The sequence below is a fragment of the Anthonomus grandis genome, chromosome 10 (assembly GCF_022605725.1).
Source record: "Anthonomus grandis grandis chromosome 10, icAntGran1.3, whole genome shotgun sequence".
Taxonomy (NCBI): domain Eukaryota; kingdom Metazoa; phylum Arthropoda; class Insecta; order Coleoptera; family Curculionidae; genus Anthonomus; species Anthonomus grandis.
Window position 1 is genome coordinate 22,597,942 of NC_065555.1, and position 25,456 is coordinate 22,623,397.

General features: G+C 31.6%; 2 long non-coding RNA genes across 5 annotated transcripts; one reads left to right on the forward strand and one right to left on the reverse strand.

The window, feature by feature from the left end:
• Window positions 1-506: 506 nt before the first annotated feature.
• LOC126741305 (uncharacterized) lies at window positions 507-25,183 on the reverse strand. Of its 4 annotated transcripts, none has more exons than XR_007662158.1 (3): window positions 25,122-25,183; window positions 14,441-14,605; window positions 507-1,092 (listed from the first exon to the last, which is right to left on the reverse strand). It is a non-coding gene; the product is annotated as an uncharacterized LOC126741305 (long non-coding RNA). The 4 variants fall into 4 exon arrangements; XR_007662160.1 differs by lacking the exon at window positions 25,122-25,183 and adding an exon at window positions 20,936-20,997; XR_007662157.1 differs by lacking the exon at window positions 25,122-25,183 and adding an exon at window positions 19,736-20,018.
• Window positions 19,174-20,523, forward strand: LOC126741304 (uncharacterized). The gene is made up of 2 exons (XR_007662156.1): window positions 19,174-19,602; window positions 20,269-20,523. It is a non-coding gene; the product is annotated as an uncharacterized LOC126741304 (long non-coding RNA).
• Window positions 25,184-25,456: the final 273 nt, after the last annotated feature.

Consider the following 25,456-nt stretch of genomic DNA (forward strand, 5'->3'; position numbering starts at 1 on the left):
TCCAAAAAAAGATTGCTAATATTCTCTTTGGACTATTATACTTATTTTCTTCAATGACTTTTTCTCTAGATTTTTTACTATTCCTTCTATTCATCAGTCAGGGGATATTTGGTTTTAACCTTTTTTGCACAAAGAGTTTCTCTTGTTGGTTCCTCGAGACCCATTTTTAATTCACATTAAGCCTTAATAGACTTGCCACTCGCACACTATTATGGATCAACTTATATATACTAGATCATTTCGTCTTTTCCAATCCTAATTCCAAACTTTTTATTCAACACCGATTTCAAATAGTAGCAAACCTCTAAATTCCATTTCCACATTCTCCAATTCATTTAGATATCTCTGATATTTTTCTTGTCGTGCCTTTCAGTAAGGAAAAATCATTCATACTTGAATTCACAAATTAAATTTTCATAATATAGAAAATATTTATTCTTGCACTTGTTTTCAAATGAGAATCTGTAGCGCCATCTTAAGACTTCTGCTCACGAAAACGGATTTAAGAATAAAAACCATATAAGCAAATGAGTATTATTTTCACTTTTATACCATGCTGTCATTTAGCAGTGATGCTTAAAAACTTAATTAAGGTATCTAGAGCCGAAGCGGTAAATTATTTAACCAAACGAAACTTGAAATAAATGTAAATTGAGAATCGTACAAAAAGTATGCTCCATAACATATTTGGAATTCAAAATTCTCGCTATTTGCTTATTCCTTGCTACATTTTCTAATAGTCCAAAAAAAGATTCCTAATATTCTCTTTGGACTATTATACTTATTTTTAAGCTATTTTCATCAGACTTCACTGACTTTTTCTCTAGATTTTTTACTATTCCTTCTATTCATCAGTCAGGGGATATTTGGTTTTAACCTTTTTTTCATAGAGTTTCTCTTGTTGGTTTCTCGAGACCCATTTTTAATTCACATTAAGCCTTAATAGACTTTTAGTCCACTCGCTCACTATTATGGATCAACTTATAGGTCTTTTATTGTTGTGATCTAATAATTCCTCTGGTTCCATTTCGTCTTTTCCAATCCTAATTCCAAACTTTTTATTCAACACCGATTTCAAATAGTAGCGAACCTCTACAAAAGAAAGTTTTTTGATAAAAAAAAAATAAATTGTTAGATGTTCAAAAATATAAACAGCTAAGTATAACTTTCAAAACGAGAAGTATATTTTTTACAGAAAAAAATCTTAGAATGATTGTTGATGTTTATTATTAAATTATTTGATTAAGTTAAGGGTGGCTTCTGGCAAAATAGGGGTATCCGGGGTTTAAAATTGCCTCCAGCTAGCCCACGAGAGTGGTGTGGGTAAACCTTACTAAATATGTATTTATAAGCGCCACCTGCTTTACTACCCTAGTGCAATGATACCCTTAAAATCTTGCCTTAATATGGCCCTGAATGTGGCCCCGAACCGAAAGCAGGAAATATCTCTAGATAATTTAAATCACACCTAATTTAGGTCCGCAAAAGGAAGTATTAAAAAGTAATCCGTAAATTCAGCTTTAGTATATTGACAAATAACCTAACCTCTAATTATCAAAGTTCCAAATGTGAATGTGTCAAATGCTCAATAAAGAAATAGGTATTCCGTATTATCCTTTGAATAAAGAAAACAATTTGTTTTCTTCATAGAGTAATTAAAAGTATTTAATATTCATTTCTCTATGGTTTTCTTTATTCAAAGGTATTATCATATGAAATTTATAAGTTTTAAAGTTCACTAGAGTTTTATAAAAGCAATTTATAAAAGATAAATTAAATAATAACAACCGGCGGGTTATGGTTAAATAAATATGGTACAACTTATACTATACCTCGCATATACGTACATACACAGTTCCCAACAAAGATTATAGCACAGATTTAACGAGACAAACAGATACGTAATCTTACGGCGGTATATGGAACACGGTGTTTGGCGGCGTTTCGATCGAGCGATCAGTTACCCCGGCTCCACACTTGCGTTATTCGCCCACGAATAATCGGTATTCGGAAAAAATACTGCATGTATGGATAAAATATTCGTGTTCGTTGGTGAATATTTAGCATGTTCGCCCGAACACGAATGTTTTCCGTCTTGAGTCGGTAAATTAAATAGACATCAAAGGGTCCGAATATTCGTACGCTTATATTCGTATTATCGTCCACACTTGCGCCTTCGATGTAAATAAGTTTTTAAGGTTATGTAGAAGAGAATTGCCGCAAATATTGTTGATGTGCTAATTTGAGTGCCTATATAATAGTTTTTGGTGCGGAATAAGCAATATGGAGTGGACAAACCAGGCAGTTATGACGTTTTTGGAAGGGTATCAAACAGAACCGTGTCTTTGGGATCCCCAGCATCCCGACCTCAGAAACAGAAATAAAGTAGCTGATGCCTGGCAAAAATTGCAGGAAAACTTAAATTTTACCTGCACATTAAACGATTTAAAAAAAAAGAAGGACTCGTTAATGGCATCATTTAGGATGTTACTTAATAAGAAAAAGAAATCCCTTAAATCTGGCATGGGTAGTGACGAGATTTTTAAGCCCAGTTGGTTCGCTTTTGATACCATGGAGAAGTTCCTTGCCCCAGTTTACCATTGCGTACCAACGACTGATACAGAGGTAAATAAATTAACAATATACCTATAGGGGGTAAATACATAATTATGTCATTTAGCTATTCGGTATATTTAAATGGTAGGTAGGGTACTTGATTAGGTATTCAAAACAAGTTTTTAATATGAAAACCGTGTAAATTTTAATTTTTTTATATTTATTATTACTCAAAATCAGAAGTTTAACTTGGATTATATTTAATTAATAAATACTAATTAAGGTACAGGGTGATTCATTATAAATGTTTACCCCCCCCCCAGGGTGTACCAGAAAAGTGTGATATATTAAAAAAGTTAAGGGGGGTAAACATTTATAATGAATCACCCTGTACATAGGTATATTAGATGACAGCTAGGTACATTCTTTAAATAAGTAGTAATTAATTAACCTGAACTAATTATATTTTTCTTGCCACTCTACCCTTCCGGAAGTCATAAAATGATTCGCATATTCATCTCTCACGTTTTGATCACTTTGCGGTGATTTACGTGGAATTTTTTGTAGTGGTAGCAGTGAGGAAATATTTTCTGAATCGTTTCTCCATGAGCCGGCTCGGTAGTCCTTATCTTCCGTAAATGAATCAAAAGAGCCTTGTGGCGTGTACATAGGCCGTGAAGTTCTACTTTTACGTAAATAATTATGCAGATAGACACATGTCAAAGTTATTAAAGTTGCCCTACTTGGTTGCAATAACATCGGTTTTCTAAGAACTCTAAATACAGAGGCCATTATGCCAAATACATTTTCAACTATAATGCGCGCACGGGAGAGGCGATAATTGAAAATCCGTTGAAAAGACCCTTTCTTATGAATGCCAGGATAAGGTTTTAAAATTTTTGTGGTTAGTTCAAAAGCATCGTCAGCAAGAAAGACATAGGGTAAATCTTCATTTTTATATCCTGCAATTGGTACCGACTGCGGAATGGTTGCATTTGGTCCATAAATGTTTTCATATAATGTGCTGTTTCGAAAAACACCACCGTCGCTAATTCTTCCCTGGCAACCTACATCTGCATATATAAAATTGTAATTGCTGTCAACCAATGCCATGAGAACAATGCTAAAGCTGCCCTTGTAGTTGTAATATTCTGAATTAGTATTAAATGGACATTGTACAATATGCTTCCCATCCCTGACCCCTAAACAGTGGGGAAACTGCCATCTAGTTTCAAAGTTAGCAGCTATTGCTAACCATTCTTGCTTTTCCTTGGGAATCTAAAACAGAAAGAGGAAAATATTTAGTATTTTTCTACAACATAGTCATCATTAATTGTAGATCCTTTCAACAGTAAATGAAGACAGTAGTAGTCAAACAGTTGCTACAGATACAGAAAAGTCACAGGATATCGGTAATGATGATAATAACGCTAATAGCCAGACAGAAAAAGCAGTTGAAAAAATAGTGCAAGGTAATAAAACATTATTTAGTTTATTAATATTACCTTTTTCTATAGTATTTCTGTGTTTAAAATTGTTTTAATATACCTAAAATAATATTTTTCGCCTAGGTGAAATCATACCTAATGCACGCAAGCCAGTAGGACCTAAAAGGAATGCAAAGTCGATTTGTTCTGATACAGAAACTGTTCGCGAAAAGCGTATGGATGAAGCCTTTAACATTCTTACAAATATTTCAGAAAAACGGCCGGATCCTCAAAAAGACGATTGTGAACTATATGGGCAACTACTGGCAAAAAAACTTCGTCGGTATAATGAAGATGAAAGATTGACAGAGATGAGAAATTGACACTATGTTGCTCAAAAGAAAGAGAAACAAATCTGTGCCGACTACACCAGTTCCAACACCATCTCCTGATGCTTTCAGCAATTATACTGACCTTACTACAGCATCATCGTCATCACTATTTTATACAAATACGCAAAATTCTCAAATTTTTCAAAATATTGGTAATTATTATGAAACCTTTAATGTAGATAATATTTAAAAACTTGTTTCATAATACTACTAACAGTAGGTATTAAAAATCTGATTTTCTTTTTTTTTAGTGACTAAACTATTAAAATTTGTTTACCTTTATATTGTCTTTTAATGCTTCAATTATTGCACTGCACACCTCCGGCACAATTTCAGAAATTACTTGGGGAGATATTTTGAAGAGATAATGAAGACTTTGATAGCTATCCAGTCGCCAAAAACCGAAGAGTCACAGCTAAACGAATTTTTGCTGGAATTGCTTTTCGCCATTTAGTATCTCTTCTTGCGATACTTGGGCCAATTCTGTCAAGTAAATTCTTAAAATCTGATGAAGACATCCGGCAAAAATTTTCAAATTGACCAGAATGCTCCTGTTGTAAATCTGCAAGCATGTTGATTCCATCATACCTAAAATTAATTATGTTTTATTATACAGTGCTCATCAGGACATAAAAATTACAAAAATTAAGAAGTCGATAGTATATTTTTTATATTCTAACTTGAAAAATACTAATTATTTTAAATTTATACAGGGTATCCTAAATACCATATGCCACTATTACTATCTCCGAAACGGTAAGCGCCAAGACATTTTTTCCCCCTTTAAGATCTTTTTGCAGTGTTGCAAAATTTCTATTACTTTCTGACTTGCAGAGTGATTATGAAAAACGCCAAAATTAAATAAACGTCAAAAATTAAATTTGCAGACACCATGTTGTAAAGCGGGAAAATTTTTTTTAAAAAAATTTTAATTGAAATTGGGCCTCTAAAAACCAATAGTTTTTGAAATATTCAACGAAATTAATTTTGGCGTTTTTCATAAATCACTCTGTAAGTCAGAAACTAATAAAAATTTTGCAAAACTGCAAAAAGATCTTCAATGAGCATAAAAAATGTGAACTTTTCTCTAATTTAACCAATGCCGTGGCACTTACCCTTTCGGAGATAGCAATAGTGGCACTTGGTATTTAGGACACCCTAATCAAAAATGCATTAGGTCCTACCTTTTTCTACTGTGATGAAGGGAAACCATCCACCATCTTCTTTTCCTAGGTTTTTTTTTCTTTTTCCTTAAATTATTATAGTAACACATAAAAAAGTAGGCAGCTGCAGCTATTGAATAATCATCCATCTTAAATAGCATGCGACGGTACAAAGCGAATATTTTCCGTATTTTAAACCTAAAATGCAATTATTCGGTCAAAAGTAACATGTGTGGATGAACAGAAAAGTGAACATTCATACATAATTATTCGTTTCCAAATATTCGTCTAATTAGCGAATATTTGTATACGCAAGTGTGGAGCCGGGGTTATAAATTCTCAATATTTTAAATTTTGCTTCTCTCGCGGCAATACGATATTAAACCACGTTGCCAGATTATAAGCCATATATGAATTATTAGGATAGAATCTCTCCTGATATCTACAGACGCGATTTATTGATTGTTTAGTCGAAGTACGTACGCTGCCCGGCCAAACTAAAAAGACTTTCTCGTCTTTTTCGTGGGTTGCGATGCCGTGAATATCGAATAAAGTACTAATTTTGTGTGCTTGGTGTTGAAAGACGTTATTAAAATTATCAAATAATTAATTGTTTTTTTTTTTTGTAAAATTTAATTATTAAAAAGCTTTTTGGAGTTGTATAAAAAAACAATAAAATTAATTGAAAAACGTAAATTTTTTATCGAGATAGGTATTTAAAACCAGCCATTGTCAAATTTAACAAATTGTCTTAATTTTATTAAAATTGGTGGTCATTAATATACCAGGCGTTTTAAGAAAAAAAATTTTTCAGTGTTATATAACCTTAACATGAATCCTAACCTTTGTCTATTTAAATTTTGATCTCCGCTATTAAATTAAAAATGTTTGAAATGATAAATCAAAAATTAACTTTTTTCATGTAAAATCATCTATGCATGCAAGATCATCTATGATGTTTCTTAAAAAACGCATTGTAGATAAACTATAGTATAAAAAATATTCTTAGGTAAGTTAAGTACATTATATTTTTCTCATACATTAATTTTTTGTTTGTGATTTTTTGACATTTCCCTTGCCCATTTGCAGAACTTAAATAAACCTATTTGAACAAGTTTGTTTAATAAAAACAGTTTATGGTCATGACAGTCGTCAGTTTTTTCCCCAACCATACTAGATGTTTTGAAACAATTTTATTTTTAATTTTTGTTGCCACAAACTCTTGATGCTTATATTTTTTTAAATATTTTTGAAACTTGGACATTGCTTTTGACACAATATACTCAACTTCTGAAGTAGGAATTACGAAGAGATGTTTTCTCTTGCCCAGTGAAACTTTTATAAAGGGAAAAAATTTGAGAAGGGTCTGTAAATTTTGTGCTGTTTTGAAAATTTAATTTGCATTTTTTACGTTTAAATTGTTCGATAACACGTCGAACTAAATACCCCGCATAATAGTTATTTGCCGATTTTTCCAAATTTATCTCAGGTTCTTTGACTGCTGCAATTTCTTCTAATTCAGAAACCCGACTTTCAGACCGATCCTCTTCAGTATTAAGTTCTTGTGATATATGAACACCTTGAGTGGTTTTTTCGCTGTCACATTTTGTATCAATATTCCTTGTAATTCCTGACAACAAAAGTTGAGTATCTGTATCATCTTCGCAATTCGATAACTTTGATGGAGTTATTAAACCCGTTATGGATTTAATCCTGAAAAATAGTCGAAATGACTTTGCAGTTGGATTTAAATTCCAACCACCCCGTTGCCTGGCCATTGAAAACAAGTTTTCCAAGAAATCTTGATTTAATCTATTTGTGAGAATAAACTGAATATTTTCCTTTTTTTCACTTTCAAAAAGGTGTTCAATTGCATTTATAGTATGAATAATTCCATCAAAACATGGAGGCCTTGTTTCTCTAATTACGGTCTTTCCCTTTTTACGGTACAACTTAATCAATGCTCAAAAACAGATTTACCTTTGCCAAAAACCAGATTCACACAAGAACTGTTTTCGCTAAGACCTCGGTTAAAAGGATTTTTTGGCAAAAGGGCGTTTGCTATTTAAAGCATCGAATAAATTGTTCGTCAGTTCTATAAAATCAGCAGTATAATTACCTAGCTCCTTGGGTATAAAACACTTATCGACAGCAGTTCGTATAGCGGCTGCCATAGTACTTGAAAAAACCTTACTGCACTACTAAGCACTTACTAACCTTTATCTGCAAACTCCTCGGTCCGAGTTAGTAAAAAGCTCTATTCTATACAGAGCCAAAAAGATGCATAATCATTTGCCTTTGGAAATTAAATCAATTACTTCTTTTCCTTGATTTCATAATGCTTTGATGGCATACTTTCTGGAAAAAGCCTTGTACGCAGTGGAGGATTTTTTTCTAGGATAACTTTTTGGGTATCACACACACACTGGCTCTTTTTATGTTTTAAAATAGAAAATATATTAGTTTTTTTTTTCTTTAATAAATGAATTGCACTTTCATTTTGTATTTAATTAATTTACTGTTATTGACCATTGTGTTTATTTTTATTGACATTTTATACATTATGATGTATATTGGTAGGTACATTGTTTTTGTACAGTTTTGCATGTATTTATTTTGTTTGTATATTTATTTTTATTTTGTGTGTTTTGTTTTGTTTTTATATGTTTTTTTTATTAGCTTTGTCTACAAAATTTTGTAATTTTTTGACAATAAAGCATATGATTGATTGATTGACCTGTAGCGCTAAGGAGAATGACATTTTTTCAAATGCATTAGGAAAAATATGTTTATCGGTAATTTTGGGAAGAGTTCTTGTTGTAGATGAAGATTTATCAATTTCACACGTTTTCCTAATAACATTGAAACATATGCTCTTATTTCTCAACTTAAAAGTTCCCGACAACAAATTGTTCCTAATACCTTTAAAAACATGCGGAGCGTCAAATAGAGCAAAAAATTTTAAATCATTATAATAAAAAAAAGGTCGTTCCTTATTAACACTCAATAATTTAAAAGCTGCCCTATTAGGACTTCCTTGGTCACACATTATTGCCTTGGGAATAAAACCAATCTCATTTAGAAATTTGAAAACGTAAAAAATCAAAAGTTTTAAATTCTTGCCACTTGTAGTGGTGTGAGAGAAAAAGTATGCAAGTGGAAATTTCCATGATGAATATATGCCTCGAATAGAAAAAACTAAGACATGAGTGGCTTCCGTTGGTTTTCGTCCTAGAGGACCTAAGTCTTCAAAACCTTCTATTAGATCCAGTTTTTTATTATATTCGAGGCATTTTTTGATTGACATATCATAAAAAACCACCAAACATTTTTTTTCATTCTTATCCATATCTGCACACTTCAGCTTAAGACAGGTTTTTATATTATCATCTACGCCAGTCTTAAATGTATTTTGACCAATCCATTTTTGAATGGTTGACGTAGATGGTAATATAATGCCTTTTCTTCTTAAAAAATTGTAACACGATGGTGATTTATAGTACAGGGAGACCGCCAACTCCTTTTCGTTGCGGGAATATAAAGTACGACGTTTACCCCGTACTTGCATCATAATAAACGTTTTTGCAGGTATGGATAAGAATTATAAAAAAGGTAACAAATTAAAAATTGAAAATTTGCACTTACGAACTTTTGCCCTCAACCGAGTAATTCTTCCCTTAATATTATGTATTTTTTTCCTTTGAGATTTTATTTTTAAGTTTTACTTTTCTTGGACTGTTGGACTGATATCCGGAAGTCGATAATTTTTTTAACAAACTCGTTTTCTTCTTCAAATTTCATTTTTTTCTTTGAAGGTGGACTTAAACGCGGACTATCACTTAATGATACGTTAGTCTTGATATTTGTATAGGTCTTTTTGGGCGTTAAAACGCGTAAATTCTGTTCACTGTCCAATAAACATTTATAATTAATAGGAACGGCACTGTCTTTTAATCGATGTCTTTTTTCCATTTTCCAGTCATTCTCTGTAAAATGTCTTTCGCAAATACATTTGTTTTTAAGCATATCTTCCGGAAGACCGACTAGTTGTGTATTTCCTAAAATAACAAACATCGTTAAAAAATAAAAGTAAATATTATCATAAGTTTAAGGAGGTGTCTAAAAAGTTTTGTTGATTTAAAATATGCATTGTGCAAACATTTTTGCTTACAAAAATTACTTTAAAAATCGGGCTACGATTCACCCTTTTCGAAATATTTACATTTAGGGTTTTCAATGCCCTCAAGATAAAATTTTATTTTTCCACTTGAAGTTAAAATATTTTTTAAATAGACTGTGCATAACAAGATGAATTATTATAGACGTAATTGTCACTGTTATGGCTTATGTTTTTATCAGTTACTTTGATGCTTGGTTATAAAAATTCAAACTCACATACGTTTAGTAATGTTATTAAATTTATCACTCTGAATCATTGATGCCTTGACTTTCGGATAAGGAAAATTTTACCTAATTTTAAATTTTTTTTAAAGAAATCTACTGTTAAAATATTTACCATTATTTATGGGACACCCTGTATATTTATTTTTTTATTGTGTAAATTAACATATTATTTTTGTTAAAAAAGATGTTTTAAAAAAAGTTATATTTTTTGCTATTATAGTTAAATTATATTTGTAAAGTATTAATAACAAAAAGATCTTTTTAAGAAGTTTATTTTTTATTATTTTGGGGGCTTTAAGTGTTGTTTCTACTGTAAAAATAATTTTAAATCTAAAATAAATGTATAATATGTGTACTAATTTACTAAATTATTTTTGTAATAAGAAAGTAGCTCTGCATTTAAGTTTATTATTAAAAAAATATTTTGATAAAATAAGGTTTTGCTTTTTTCAAATTTTTTTAAAAGGTTAAGAGACAAAAATGTGTTTGATAATTGTTCTAGATATCTAAATTACATTATTATTTGATTAGAGGATAAATGTTTGGTATCTCCGAAAACATAAATTCGAGCATAAATAACTCATATCAATAATTATTTCAATGTTCAGGCAATTATATACTATAGCTTACTATTATAGCTGTATTTACTATTATAACTAAAGAATAATTTAGTTTTAATTTAAACATAGCATTTTAAAAAATATTAGTTTAATTTTATTCATATGAAAACACAAACTGTGTGATGTAAATGGTAAAGAAAACATAAATTTATTTTGTAACTTACCACTATTAAAAATCCAAACATCACAAATTTCTTTGCGTTTTATTGGAAATTTAAACATTTTTATTTTTTCAATACGTCTAGTATTTCCGCAATTGTAATAGTCGCATTTATTGCCTGCTGCAGTAACCCTTGAACGTGGAAGCATATTGAAAACGCAATTATGTCTTTTATAAAGATCAGACTATCAGACCCATAGAACGCACGGGAGTAAAGTGAGAAATAATCATTTACAATAATTTTCAATTTGCCTAGTTCCTAAATAAAAGGGTAAAGACGTTCATCGACTCGACGCCGTTTATGGCCGACGGCCGCAATGAATCCAACCAGCGCAGACCGAAGCAGGCATTTTTCCTAAAATACTAAAAATAGATAAAAACCTTCCTCATACAAAATTGTATTGGCAACTAAGTAAGCAGTTAAGCACGGACCGAGGAGCGAATCCGTCGGGTCGAAGTCCAATGGATCTTAACTTTTTAAAGTTGGGATCCATTCGGTGTACCGTTTTTAATGCATTGCTTTACTAATTAAACGTACTAAACGTAAATATACCATGCTTTTCTTTGAAGTCCCCTCCCCATTTATTTTATGGCGGCTGGGCGACATCTTGAGAAAAAATTTTAAATAGAAAGGGGGGTCGTGTGGTACCTCATTTTAAAGGTCTCAATGTGTACTTTATAACCCTGAAATATTAGACCCATATCTTAACTCGTTTCAAAATGGCGGCCTAATAAAACAGTATTTTTTTTTATTTTAACGTTTTACATTTTTATGATTTTTGAATAGGTAAAAATCAGTGTACGAAAATAAATGCGTCACTATTTTATTTTGACATAAAAACGACAGTTCTAAATGTCAAAATAACACATAAGCGCCATCTTGAATAAATGCATTAAATAGAAATCTTGTGTTACCTCATTTAAAAGGTTTTATTGAGTACTTTTAATATTGATTACATGGACTCGGTGGACTCCGTTTTGACCTGTCTAAAAGTAACAGCCAAAAAAATACACTGTTGCGATTTTATTAACGTTTTTAATAATAATATACAAATTAATTATAATTTTTGAATTTTGGATTTAAAGATTAACTTTTTGGTTTCTAAAGACTTACTGAACCGCCCTCGTATGTCACATTTCACGTTAAAGGTTATTGAACATTATTTAGACATTCCAAAAACCAAATAGCTATTAAAAAAACTCGAAAAAAAATGTTAAGATATTTTTCCTTAACCGGTAAATTACTCTTGTATCGGTCATTGTTAGATATTGTTTAGTGTGTTTGGCAGTTTGAATTTATTGTTTTTTTCAAAATGGTTAATTCTCGTCCATTGGAGGAAAAAGTAGAAGCAATTTTTATTTATGGAGCAACGCGTAATTTTCATGAGACTGAAAGGGTTTTCAACGAACGTTTTCCTGATCGTCCTATTTGCCGTAAATATTTAAGGGAACTTGTAAATAAATTTACAACTACTGGTACTGTCCAGGATAAAAAAACGCCCAGGCCATATGTCTATTTCAGAAGAAAAGCAAGTCCAAATAATTGGCGAAATAATAGAAAATCCCCAACATTCTACTCCAACTGTTGCTGATATCTGTGAAGTTTCAACTTCGACGGCATGGAGAGTTTAAAAAAAAAATAAGTTTCACCCATACAAGATCCAAATGGTCCATCAACTGACTGAAGATGATCCTGACCGAAGAGTGCAATTCTGTGAAATTATGGCAGAGAGAGTAGAAAGGCAACCAACCTACGTACGTGCGCAACATTTGTTTTAGCGACGAATGTACTTTTTTTTTTAATGGTAATGTCCACAGACAAAATTGTCGATATTAGAGTGATACCAATCCACACATTTTTCGTGAAACCCGATCTCAATATCCGCAAAAAATCAATGTATGGGCAGGAATATTAGGGAATCATATCGTAGGGCCGCTGTTTTTAGAAGAAAATTTAACAGGTGAATTGTACTTAAATATGCTGGAAAATGCTATCGATCCTGTCATAACAGAAATTGTTGAGGCTAATGTACATGAATTTGACATGGAAATTACATTTCAACAAGATGGTGCTCCTCCGCATTTTGCCAGGAATGTGAGAAATTATTTAAATGATAATTATTTTGGTCGTTATATAGGTCGTCGAGGTCCTATTGAATGGCCAGCTCGGTCACCAGATTTAACGCCGCTAGACTTTTTTTTGTGGGGATACCTAAAGCAAAAGGTATACGAAACAGAACCTGCCTCAATTTTTGAGCTACGACAAAGAATCACTAACATTTGTCAAAATATTAAGGCAAATGTATTTGAAAATGTTCGACGTGAATTTTCAGATAGGTTATTTATGTGTCAAGAGGTACAAGGAAATCATTTCCAGCATCTTTTAAATTAAATATTGTTTTTCTTTTGATAAATTGTTTATTTGCTAATTGTAAATTAGTATTTCATTGTATTCTATTAAAAACGTTAATAAAATCGCAACAGTGTATTTTTTTGGCTGTTACTTTTAGACAGGTCATTGAGACCTTTAAAATGAGGTACCACACGACTCCCCTTTCTATTTAAAATTTTTTCTCAAGATGTCGCCCAGCCGCCATCTTGGAATTTACAACTACCTAGTTTACAGTGAAAAATAGTATCTATAGACCAATTTACTTATGCAAGTTTCAAAAATTTTTTTTGACCCGTTCAAAAAATAAATGGGGGGGGGGACTTCAAAGAAAAGCACTGTATATGCGATAAATAGGGGTCCGGTAAAGTTAAAGGGACGTCTAAAAACCGATTTTTTTTTTAAAATTTTTACATAGAATGTTAAGTGTGATCAAAATATTGATAAAAAAGTGAGGATGATTGGAAAAAATACAAAAGTGTGGAAATTATGAAGGTTTTTCTACATACGTTAAATACGTAATTATTGCCGGCTTGCACAAGGTTTTTTAGCTCTTGAATTTGCTATAATTAAAAAATATATATATTGGGGCAATTTTGGAACTTTTTGGGGGCTATTATTGTAAGTTTATAGCATTTTTTATCGCTTTGTACCGCTTTTAATTACATATTTTGTAATTTACACACAAGAAAAATAAAACAACCTTAATGACAGAAACGGCAGTGGCTTCACTATATCCCCAGTTCCAGTAGTACTTTTTGGTTTTGTCTGGAACACTTTTTAGTTGGATGGGTTGGCTGTGAACTCAATTTTAGATAATAAAGGCATAATATAGTTAGATTTTACATTACATGAACAAAACACATTCATTAGGTGTTAAAAAATAGGTATTATTTATTTAAATTATTTGATATTTTATGTAATTTAATATAAAATAAGTATAAATCTTGAAAAAAAAAACATAATTTAAGATATTTAATTATTAATAGGGATATAATAACGATGAGGTTTAATGTACATTAACTTATAGTCAAAACAATAAATATCTTTAAATTCATTATAGGCATTAGGAATAGGAATAAGGTATAGGAATTGTGCCTATAGTGTATGTGCCTATAATTCCCATTTTTAACTATTATCCCATTCCCTAAGTAGGGCTCAAACGACTACCTAACCCACTATTTAGCGCGAACCCAAGATTCCAATCCCTTTTTGCAATCCAAACTCCACATGTGCGCCCGCCTTGTATGCGCACACGGGGCGATAGCCATATATAATCATATTTTATAAACAAATACTTTATAAATAAATAAACAAATACTTACCTACCTATAACGGTATGTCCTAACTAAATGCGATGCGTGCGTTGCGGCGATCGCTTGTGATACCCGCACCGTAGGAGTTTGCGACAAAATTTGAATGCGTCCAAATTTAAGATGGGCATACGTGGTGCGCCGACTGCGTTCAAAAACCATATCAAGGTTTAGACAATGGCTTCGGGGTCAGCACGTTCCATTTTATTATCGGAAAATAGTTTAACGAAGTTAAAAATACTAAGAGACTTATAAAAAGACGTAAACGACAAAAAACTCATGTAATTTACAAAAACCGAATTGCTTACGGAGAATTTTATCATTTGTATCCTCAGTTGCGACTGGATGATAATGAGCGACTTTTGACAGTACACAAGAATGTCAATTAATACATTTGACTACATTGTGGAAAAAAATACGGAGTGAATGTTATCATTTCACAACTAATTTTATGAAACCTATTTCTGTAGAAGAGAGGCTGCTACTAACTTTAAGGTAGGTGAATATTAAGTAAATAAATTCTATTTATAGACATTTAACAGATATTTTATATAAACCGTATCAAAGCACAAATATGAAAATTACAAATTATGTAAAATCCCATGTCCGGTCCATCTTCGTCTGCAGAAAATATAAAAGAATATTGTTGAGAGGATGCTGGTTGCGTTAAAATACCAGGAGAAGGTGACGGTACTGCAACATAATTTGAATCGACCGATGAAACTGCAGAAGGTGGATTTGAATAGTAACGGAAGTGAGTTTGAGATGCTATGAAATATTATTCAAACGTGATTGTTCGATTCTGTGATATTTCCTGAAGTAGAATTTCCTGATAACGTGTTCTTATTCGTAGCTGTTGAATTGGGTCCAGCTTTTTAAAGTAGCAGTGATCTGGAAAACAACATGTTTTCGTCTTCCGGGGTTTTCAGAAGTGCTAGTTTTTTATTTTCGATGTCCAAAAACTTTTGCTCTAGTTCGGTATGCTTTTGATTTCTCTTTCGTTTGAAATGAGATGTAGTCGCAGATGAAGAAGTCAGTGCTAGAGTTTCTACAGCCTGGCTGCCCAGAGTTTGCGTTTGTGTGTCTATGTTAACATCACTTTGTAAAGCATCATTATTAGGGTTTGGCTCGTGATCTATCACTTTTTTCTCGACTTCATCGTCATCGTTTATAGTAGTGCTTTCCGAGGCTTCTAAAACATTCAGCGATATATTTCCATCGGTATTTCTTGGAATTAAGGTGTCCTTTAGAAACAGCATATTGGTAAAATACTGCCACTTTCTCGAATAAGATGCAACAAATTCTTGAGGATCTCCCGATCTGGGCTTCGAAATTTTTTTAAACCCTTTGGTAAACTGATCTCGCAAATTACGCCATTTCTTTTTCGCATCGTCTTCTGAAAAAAAAGATAGATTCAAAATACCTAATGTGATTTGTATTAAGAACAAAAAATACCAAACTTTGTTTTTATTATTTTATTTAAAAAAAATTATCTACTTCAAATTGCGCCCAGTATATTTAAAATAGCCTTTGGTTATTGATTTTTTTTTCAGATATCTTTCATTCAGGATTGCATTTAGACAACTTCCGTTTTCATTTCAGATATCAAAATCTTCTGTGGCAACTATAGTTATCGAGGTTTGGAAGGCCATTTGGGTTTCGTTAGTAGAGATTCACATGCCAGTGTCCAGTGTTGATAGGTTTGAAAATGTTGCTAAGGAGAACTATGAAAAATGAAATTTTCCCAACTGTATGAGAAGTTTGGACGGAAAGCACATCAGACTAAAATGTCCAATAAATTCAGGAAGCATGTATTTCAATTATAAACAGTTTTTTTCAATAGTGCTTTTGGCAGTAGTGGATGATAGGTACCAGATAGGTACCGATTTCTAATGATAGACGTTGGAGCCTACGGAAAAAAAAGCGACGCAGGAGTATTTTCTAACTCAGCTATGTATCAAAATATCGAAAATGGTACTTTGTTATTCCCAAGGAATAAGCAGCTACCGAATTCCCAAAAAAAGGTACCATTTGTCTTTGTAGGAGATGAGGCATTTCCCTTGAGGACCTATTTACTGAGACCGTCCCCAAGAAGAAGGATTCAAAATTATACCACCGCCTCATATTTTAACTACCGTTTATCACGTGCCAGAATGAAAGTAGAGTGTGCTTTCGGTATAAGTTCGGCAAAATTTAGACTCTTATTAAAATCAGTTGAAAGAAATGTTGAAAATGCAGTGCATATCATAAAATGCATTTGCATTTTGCATAATATATTAATAGACCTCGATAAAGGTCCATTTAATGGTAATCTGTTGGAAGAGCATGTAACAGGTAATCAAGACATTTTTCCTTCCAGAGCGAATAATCGCCCTTCAAAAGAGTCAGAAAACGTGAGACACAGCTTTTGCCAATACTTTTCACTGAATAAAATTTAACTGGTGCCTATTTTGCTTCACAAAATCTGCTTTTTTATATTTAACGTGCATATTTGATTGAAATAAATAAATGGCCATTACGAGTTGTTTTTATTTGTACTTATTTAAATAGATATTTTAAGATGGATGATATTTTAAGATGGACAGTTTTATCAAAAATAATGAAGTTCTGGGTACTTACTTGGCAACCCTGGGCTGATTTTATGAGAAATTTTATCCCATTCCTTGTCGACAGCAATCCTATCTTTGTATCGATGATATTTTTTATTCCACACTACCTCCGAAATTAATATCTCCATCGTAGTCATCGCGCGATACTGCGAGGAAAAACAAACAAGTTTGAAAATCAAACTAAACCGTGCGATGCGGCTGAATAAAATTGCCCGGCCGCTCGGCGTGTCGCAGGACACCCTTTAAAGGTCGGGGCACACATATCCGTACCGAGACCGCACCGTGCCCGCAGCGTAGCTCGTGTGGCCGTGTCTCGGTGCGTTATCTCCCAAAACACACATCTCCGACACACGGCCGCATCCCGCATCACATTGGACGGTCATGACGCACTTTAAAGTATTCAGTTTGGATCGAAACTTAATTGGGTTGGTACATTAAATTTATTTCAAAGAAAAATTTTTTTTCGAAATTTGGTAATGATCAACAAATGCAGCATTCGTAATACGAGAACAACTAAATGATTTCTTTAGTTCTATAGAGAGCAGCGTAGATTGGCAGGAAAATACAGCCCTGGCAATTTAAATAATTTAATTTATGGATCATATTTGCCAGTTTTTTTAGATGTTGCATCTTTTTCGCTAAAATGTAGTAAATAAAATCTAGATCGTCTCAAATTCATGTTTTTTAGTAGTTATTTGGTTTCTTCGCCGTAAAAAAAATTTTTCTAAGACGAAAATCCCAAACAACTAATGTAGAATCTAGTGGTAAAAATATTGGTAATTAAACTTTGTAACCTTTTTTTATGTAAATTTAAAAACTAAATAAAAACCTAGTATATTGAGTAATTGGAATTTGCGTATACAACTATCGTTACCAGTTAATTAAGTTAAAATCAAATTAAAATTTTTTAGTAAAAACGTTAACTTGAAGAAGTTTTATTTCGAAAAATTAATTAATATTTTTTTATGGATATAGAAGTACCAACCTTAGTTAATTTTAGTACTAAATAGTACTAAATTTCATTGTCTCCGAAATTACGTATATAATAATAATAATAATAATAATAATATTAATAATAATAATAATAAATGCCTTTATATTACGAAAATAGTTACAAAAGTTATTATCCAAAAATGCGGCGAGATCTAGCCTGGGGCTACTCTATCTAACCGCAAATGTATCAAATTTCACCGAAAACCGTATATGTTCCAAATTTCACCAAAATCGGACAACTAGAAGTTGGTCAAATTTGAGTTTCAAGATTTGCACCGAACATACATAGTTAGTTACATATGTACATACATACATACATACATACATACATACATTGCAAGTTAAATAAAAGCTTTTCAAAAAACTGCATGTTTCCTATCCTAAAATATGAATTAGAACATTTTCTAGGTCGTTTTTTTACACCTGATCTTACACACCACTTCAAATATCAAGCTCAATCTTCGTTTGATTTTTGTAAAATGGGCTGTAATGCATTTCAGAAAAAAGAATCAATTTCACGGTGTATAAAATAATTACAACTGGAACAAATTATAATAGCCGCTTACTAAAACAAATTCGCTCATCTAGACAACCGGATGTTGCCAAAATCTACCTAATATACTACAAATTATTTAAAAATTTTTCGAATTAAATTTATTAAAAATATGTTTTATAAATTTGGACCCACTTTTTTTGTTCAATTCCAAAGAAATTTTCTTCCACACTCTGTCTTTATAATCTGTATTCCTATATTTTTCATTTTTTTAATCATACAGTGATAGAAACTTCCTTTCTTCCTCTATTAACCTTTCAATTTCCATTTTGAATAGCTAAATTTTATTGCTCGTTCGAGACCGTACAACGCACCGTTACCGTTGAAAATTAAACAAAACTATTCTAGCTCGTTGCGGACTCGGTGCGGAGTCGGCGCACGGGCACGGTGCGGTCATGTTAAGACTACTTCATATGATTACGAACGACAATTCACAACCGAGACACGGCCGTGCTACGGTGCGTGCTCGGTGCGGACTCGTTGCGGGCATGTGTGTCCCGACCATAATGAGACAGGACAGAAAATTACGATAATCGTACTAGTACAGTAGTCACACCAATAAATAATATTTGTTGACGTAAGTGACATTTGACAGTCTTTTTTATTTATGAGTATATCACCCGGGTGTAATTGTGAACCATACGCAAGTAGAAAATCCTTTATAATTTTTCAAATTTTGCATTTTTTTACTTCATCCTCACTTTTTTATCAATAAAATGTTCAAACTCAACATTCTATGTAAAAATTTTCAAAAAAAAATCGGTTTTTAAACGTCCCTTTAACTTTACTGGCCCTCAAGAAGGACAGTGTCTTCTGTGGTAGTTGGACAAAGTGATTCAGCCAGTACTACACTCTGCGATGGATTTCAGGATATCCAGAAGAAGCTCAAGTGTGTTCGATGGGTATATAATAGATGAGAAAGTCCAAGTCGTAGTTATAAGGGGATAAATAGGAAAAGAAGATGAAAGAGAAAAACCCAAAAACTAAACTACATGTGAGAAACTGAACTGAGGAATTTCTGAGGTGAGCAAAATAATTTTTTTTATTAAAATTTTGCTTTAAAAAGTTGGATGCCTTTATAAACTTTAAATTTAAATAAAATAAATGCAAATATTAAATGGGTTATAAGAGAATAAGTTGACCATGTGCAGCTTACCTAGGTTGGAATGTGGCCTTTCTTTGAAATTTTTATGACAAAATAACACAGGAAACCTTTTAAAAACTTTTTAGTCTGTTTCTTTAGAACTGCCCTCGGCAAAACTTTAATTTAACTCACAAAAAAAAATCATACCTAGATAAGGTATTTCATTTGTAAATTCACTCAAAGCGAAACCAGCTGAAGTCTTCAACTCTCAACTGAAAAATGACCATTAACCCAAATCTGTCGAAATGGATCCCCCTCCAGATTTTACCATGTTTAAGACATCTGGAATCTTACTGAAAATATAGACAATTCCTTCATGAAATAAGTAGTACTGTAAGTATGTACCAGCCACTATAAAACTTAAAGAGGTCTTGAGAAGAAAATCAATATTTGGGTTTGACAGTTACTTTGTTTACTATTTTATTGAAATGAAGATTCACTACACTTTTCCTACAATATAATTATATGAAAAGAAAGAGCAGCAAATTCTGCTCAACTGACTATTGCAGACATCACACATAATAAAGTCTCATTCTAATTTTCAGATCGACATTGGCCAAGGCAACCGAAAGAAATCAGACACCTGTACAACCTCACAATGCAAGATCAAGGTACCAACAATATCAACCTAGTCAAGATTATGCTTTAATATGAACCTGATTCCTAATAAGTAGTTGTTTTATAGCAGTAAAACAAAATATATATCTATCCATTAATGTCTATATTCTGTTCTGATACTGATTCTGATTCTGATCTGTATTTATACATATATTTGGCCAATTAAATACATTTGCAATAAATTGGTTATTTTCTAAACTGACCAAAATTTTATAATTATTGAAACCTATACAATTATGGTTGATTTTTCTATGGAGATTACCCTTTCTTATAAGCCCAAACCCTGTTTGCTTTCGACTTTTATAACCACTAATCTAAGACTTTGATAAATAAAAGAAGCTTTATTAAATTATATTAAAATATTTCAAATTTTAATGCATTGAGTTAAAGTGTGCTGCTCACAAAAAAAAACTAACATATTAATTATTGCAAAGCAAAATAATAGACGAAGGGTTCTGTTTACTTCACAATCTTTATTTCAAAAATCCCGACGCGTTTCGGTTGTTAAACCATTGTCAAGGGAAAACTATGTAAGTAGAATATAAAAGGTTGTTATTAAACTAATAAATTAATTAAAAACATAGTAAAACTTACATGATATTATTACAAATGTCCATAAAAAGGTCAAAAAACGGCACACAGATAACATGACAATACATCAATCTAAAAACATGTCATCACACCGTATTTACAAACAATAACGGATTTTGGTTTAAAAAAAAATTACATGGGTACTACATTATACAGAGATATTACTAATAGGGACATCTAGGATTAAATGCGGTTAATAGAACATTTTAAAAACAGTAAATTCACAGGAATGTGGAAACTACTTAAATAAATTTACAATTTTGGCCGCTTCTTGGTAGTGGGCGTTAATAGGTTTGTTCAGACAATTAACTTGTGTATTTATTTCTAGTTTTGCTATTTCTAGATTTTCTAATATATTTAATTTTTTGCTTTTATTTAGGTTGTGCAAAAGTTTGAAATTGTCGTCTGTATTAAATGAATGACCTGTTTCTCTTAGGTGCAATCCAAAGGCAGATCTTTTATCATTAGGCGACTTCTGAGAATTGTCTGAAAAATGTTCTTTAATTCTTAATTTGAAATTTCTGCCGGTTTGACCAATTGGCTGGACAAGAGTCGCATGATAAGAGGTAAACGCCACTGCCTCTAATGGGCTTACAAAGTCTTTTAATCTTGAACAAAGATTTCTTATATTTTGAAAGGACTTGAATACACTTGAATACACAATTTTTATATTGTTGTCTAAGGACTTAAGTGAATTACCTATTCTGAAAGAAATCGGACCAATAAAGGAAATATTTACATATTTCGGAGGTTGGTAAGGATGGATGGTTTGATCAAGGGGCTCACTAGAGAGGGACTTAAATAATATTTTATTGAACTTTTTTCTAATCAAATTATCTATTAAAGATTTTTTGTATCCATTGTTAATTGCAATCTGATAGATAGTGTTCTGTTCTTTTAAGAATTCCAAAGGTGATCGTAAAGATTCTATGAATTAATGCGTGAAAAGCTGCCAGTTTATGTCCAAAGAAATGGTTTGATTTTGCAGGAATGACATTGTCGGCTTGTGTTGGTTTTCTATACAGGGTGTCTCACGACGAATAGACGCGATCGATATCTCAGAAACTAATTTTTCAAAAATTTTTAAAATTTGACAACATGGCACAGTCGATGGGGGCCACACAACTAAAATATTTTGACAGTTGTGACGTTTCCGGTTATACCGGAAGTAGGTATCAACTTCGTTATTTTAAATGTAACACCCTGTATATTTTTACATTTTTGGCTTCCACGTGAAATTCTAGTTTTATTTTGTGTATAATGTCCTATACCTAAGTGTAACCGTTTTTGACATATTTTTAATTTCATCTGAAAAACTATGTTTATAAGCCCTAACATATCTACCAATTACTCCCTTTTAGTAACCTTTATTTATTGGTTAGTTTCGGTTTTATTTTAAAGGAAGGACCACTTTAAAAGACTATTTTAATATTTGGCAAAAAAAAAAGATTTAGGGAGGTAAAAAAGTAGCATTAAAAATTAAAATCAAAAAATCAATAAAAGTCAATTTTTTTAAATGGAAATCCCTTTTTTTATAATTTTTTTATTAAGATAATTAAAAATAAGTTTTACTTTATATAAGGTTATCTAATCCAAAAACTGATAGTTTCGGAAATATTGACAGTTTAAATTTGGCTTAATATTAAAAAAAAGCCGTATAGTTGTACACGGCTCAAGGGCTGTTGATTAGTTGACCATGACGGTTGTCATAGCAACCGATACATGCAACAGTAAGATAATGGATTATAACCGAAATGTATACTTTTTAATTAAATTACACTTTTACGAAGAAAACTTAAATAGCAAGTCACTTATAAATTGAATGCATATAATCCATTGTCTTACTGCCGCTTCTAGCGGTTACTATGGCAACCGTCATGATCAACTAATCAACAATTCTTGAGCCGTGTTACTATACAGCTTTTACTATTAGGCCAAATTTAAACTGCCAATACTTCGAAAACTATTAATTTTTGGACTAGATAACCTTATACAAAGTTAACCTTATTTTTAATTATCTTTATGAAAAAATGATAAAAATAGGGGGTTTCTGTTTAAAAAAATTGAGTTTTAATGATTTTTTCATTTTAATTTTTATTGCTAGTTTTTGACCCCCCTGTATCGTTTTTTTAGTTAAATAGTAAAATAGTTTTTTAAAGTGGTCCTTCCTCTTAAAAAAACCAAAACTAACCAATAAATAAAGGCTGCTAAAAGGGAGTAAGCGGTAATTATGTTAGGGCTTATAAACATAGGTTTTCACATGAAATTAAAAATATGTCAAAAACGGTTACACTTATGTATAGGACATTATACATAAAATATACCTAGAATTTCATGTGGAAGCCAAAAATGTAAAAATATACAGGGTGTTCCATTTAAAATAACGAAGTTGACACCTACTGCCGGTATAACCGGAAACGTCACAACTGTCAAAATATTTTAGTTGTGTGGCTTCCATCGACTATGCCATGTTGCCAAATTTTCAAAATTTTTGAATAATTAGTTTCCGAAATATTGATCGCGTCTATTCGTCGTGAGACACCCTGTATATGGAGTATTGTAAGCTCTTACTTATCCTATTAATAGTTAGATCTAAAAAATTTAATTTATTATTGCACTCTATTTCGACCGTAAATTGGATTTTCGGATTTGAAGAGTTGAGAAAAACGTGAAATTTCTGCAATTCCGCTTTGGAACCTGTCCAATTATACTGTTTATATAAGCCATTTTCTATTATAGCTATTAGTTCGTTTCTGGGTATGCTGGGAAAAAGATTAACTATGTCAAAGGAGACAAGAAGATAATTGTCTGGCAAAGAAATTGTTTTAAGATCGTCAATTAGTTCATAAGTGTTTTTAATGCTAAATTTACTAGAAAACGACAATACATTTTTTAAGCAATATTTTACCCAAATAGCTAAATAATAGGCAGCTGAGTTTATAAAACTAACAAATGGTCTAATTGGAAAGTTATTTTTATGAATTTTTACCATACCATATAATAAAGGAGTTTTTGAATTCATGGGAATTAAAGGTTTATTTTCCATTAATTTTTGAAAGGTGTCGTTTTCAGCAATTAATAGTTTTTTCAGATTGGTAGTATATGCCGTATTAGGATCTTTAATTAACTCCTCAAAATTTTTGCTACATGAAATAAAACCTAATACTTTAATTTGATAATCCTTTTTATCTAGAATAACCAAACAATTGCCCTTATCTGCTTTTCCCAAAACTGAGTCACGAGTTTTAACCTTTCGTTTAATTGAAAAAAGTGTTTTTAAATCTTTGTTGCAATTTTGTTGTGTCTCTTATTTGACTTGCCTATCTTGCTAATCAATTGTCTACAATAACCTCTTATGGAATTTGTTAATTCAAACGCATCATAACCCAAAGCCACTTCTATGTCAGCCAATAATGAAGTAATACTTTTTTCATCATAACATATTTTTGGGCTATATCTAAGACCATTTTCTAAGAATTTCAGTTCTATAGGAGAAAATTGACAGTTAGATAAATTTAAAACTTTTTGGTGGAAAACATGGTCTGAAAATTTACGTTGATCTTCCGTATTTCGTTCTTGTTTTGCTTGAGTCAAAGTTCTTAATTTTTTATTTAATTTTTTAAAGTGATTAGATTTAAATTTATTAACTTTAAGTTCTAGGTTATTTTTAAAAGCATTTACTTCAACATTGGGTAAATGAGTGTATAACAAAGACAAAATAAAATTTATTTTTAAAATTAGTAAGGACTTTTTGGAGAACCATATTTTATTTTCTTCTTTTAGAGCTAGTCGTTTTAGCTTTTGTAAAGTGTGTAATGATCTGGAAGGTAAATACATTTTCTTCTTAAACTTGTGTTCTAAATAATTTGGTGTGATTCCTTTCCTTAAACACTGCAAGTTAAACCAAATGTGTCCCTCAATTTTTCCTCTTTTATAAGACAGTTTTGTGTATTGCTGGAGAAGGTTGTCCGGACTTGCATTTCTAAGATTACCATAAATTTCTCCAGGGTGAAATACCATTATGCAAAGCAAAATAATAGACGAAGGGTCCTGTTTACTTCACAATCTTTATTTCAAAAATCCCCACGCGTTTCGGTTGTTAAACCATTGTCAAGGGAAAACTATGTAAGTAGAATATAAAAGGTTGTTATTAAACTAATAAATTAATTAAAAACATAGTAAAACTTACATGATATTATTACAAATGTCCATAAAAAGGTCAAAAAACGGCACACAGATAACATGACAATACATCAATCTAACAACATGTCAGCACACCGTATTTACAAACAATAACGGATTTTGGTTAAAAAAAAAAAAATTACATGGGTACTACATTATACAGAGATATTTAATACTATTACTAATAGGGACATCTAGGATTAAATGCGGTTAATAGAACATTTTAAAAACAGTAAATTCACAGGAATGTGGAAACTACTCAAATAAATTAAACTACTTAACAACTACTTAAACAATTTTGGCCGCTTCTCGGTAGTGGGCGTTAATAGGTTCGTTCAGATA